Source organism: Pteropus medius, unplaced genomic scaffold (genome assembly GCF_902729225.1).
Source record: "Pteropus medius unplaced genomic scaffold, Ma_sr-lr_union100, whole genome shotgun sequence".
Classification (NCBI taxonomy): Eukaryota; Metazoa; Chordata; class Mammalia; order Chiroptera; family Pteropodidae; genus Pteropus; species Pteropus medius.
Genome location: NW_024354362.1, coordinates 12674 through 14634, shown reverse-complemented (window position 1 = coordinate 14634; position 1961 = coordinate 12674).

Below are 1961 nucleotides of genomic sequence, written 5' to 3'. Positions count from 1 at the left end.
CAGCCCCCAGCACAGGGCCAGAGTGCAGTAGCTGCTCAATGAAGGGATTAATCCATGATTGCATCTCCTGCAGGGGGCGGGGCTTAGGGTGGGTTCAGGGAGGGTGGGTCCCGACACCCTTAGGGGTGCCAGGTGGGTTCAGCCTGGGGGTGGTATTTAAGCCCCAGGCCTTGCAGGCAGAGACACAAAGCCCCAGGCCTTGCAGGCAGAGCAGGAGTGAGGATGCAGGACCCCGGGCCCGCTATGGGTGAGTCTGGGCCAACCCTCAGGGGCTGGGGCCAACGGTGCGGCCAGTGGGTGAGATCCAGGGCTGAGGCGGCAGGCTTCTGGGCATCCAGGGAAGGTCGCGAGTGTCTGGGAAGACTTCATGAGTTTGGGGATGAACTTAACATTCGGGGGGCGAGGTGAGCGGAGGACCTGGCGCACAGTGCCGCCTGCAAGGGTCAGGGTGGCTTCCGCCATTGGATGCGGGGGTGGCGGGGACCGACCTGGGACACCATCCTGTGTGAGCCCGAGGCGCCCGCCCTGCCTGCCTTCCCGGTTGTCAGGTAGGGCGTTAGCCTGCTAAAGCGGCGCTGTTATCAGGCCCGTTTCAAAGATGTGGACGCTGAGGCCCAGACAGGTACAGGGGCCGGGGCCAGAGCGGGAGGCCCGGGGCGGCTGGTCCAGACGCTACGCCGCTATCCGCGGCGCTGCCTCCCGCCCTCCGGCCTGCGCCCCTACCTGCTCCGAAGGGCCTGGCGGGCTGGGGACTGTCGTGGGGCTCCTCTGACCCTGTTTCCCTCCCCCACGGGCTCCCACACCTCCCCAGGACGCCCGAGGCGGCGGCGGCAGGAGCGCACGGTGTACAGCGCGGCGCAGCGCGCGGAGCTGGAGCAGTTCTTTGCGGAGAACCAGTACCCGACGTACCAGGAGCGCGAGACGCTGGCGGCCAGGCTCAGCCTTCAGGAGCACCAAGTGCAGGTCTGCCGCGCCCCGGGTCATGGCCCGCCGCGCTCCGCCCGCCGCGCTGACCACGGGCCACGTCCGCGTCCTCCCGCGCTGAGCTGCGGCTGGGGAGACCGAGGCCAGAGGGGCGGAGTGCCGCCCGGGGCCACGCCGCTAGTACGGGGTCCCCCAGTGCCGATTCAGGGCTGGACCCCGAGTCCACGCGTACCCTGCAGGCTGCAAGCGGCCAACACGATCTGGGCCATACGGACGCCCCTGGGTGTCCCCGAGCCCAGACCTCAAGGCCTGTGCGAATCCGGGCACCTTCTCCGGCAGACCCCTTCCTAGCTCCTGGGGGTCCCAGCCGTGCCCTCCTGCCTTCTGCGCCTCCCCTAGGGCCTCCGGAGCCCCGGGCCTCTAACCGTGTCTGTGGGCCGAGGGAGACGTGGGGGTCCAGTCCTTCTCACCTGAGCAGCCTCAAATCTGGGCAGAAGTGGGTGCTCCAGATCCCTCCCCGCCACTTACACTTTCTCCCTGTCCCCTCTCTTTCCCAGGTGTGGTTCAAGAACCGGCGGGCCAAACACTCCAGGCTCCTGACACAGCCCAGGTGTCAAGGCCCAGGCCCGGGAGCCCACGCTCTGCCCCAGAACCCCAGAGCCTGCGCCCCTGCGCCTGCCGCTGTGGGCCCTGTTTACCCGGGGAGCTCCGCGTTCCCCGTGGGCTCCGCGTTCCCCGGGGGCTCCGCATTCCCCGGGGGCCCAGGTTTCTGCAGCCCCCCTGCACCCGGCTCCCTCGGAGTCATCCCAGCCCCGGAGCCCAATGTCTCCAGCTGCAGCCAGGCCTGGTGGGCCCCTGCGCAGGGCGCCCCGATGGTCCCGCCCGCCCCGGCCCGGGCCCCTGTCCCCGCCCAGGCTCCAGTGTGGCCTCAGGACCCCTACGCCTCGGATTTCTCGCCAGACCCTGCTGTGCTCCCTGGTTTCGCAGAGCTGATATCACCCCAAGACTTCTTAGAGGGACCCTCCTCCTGCTCCACG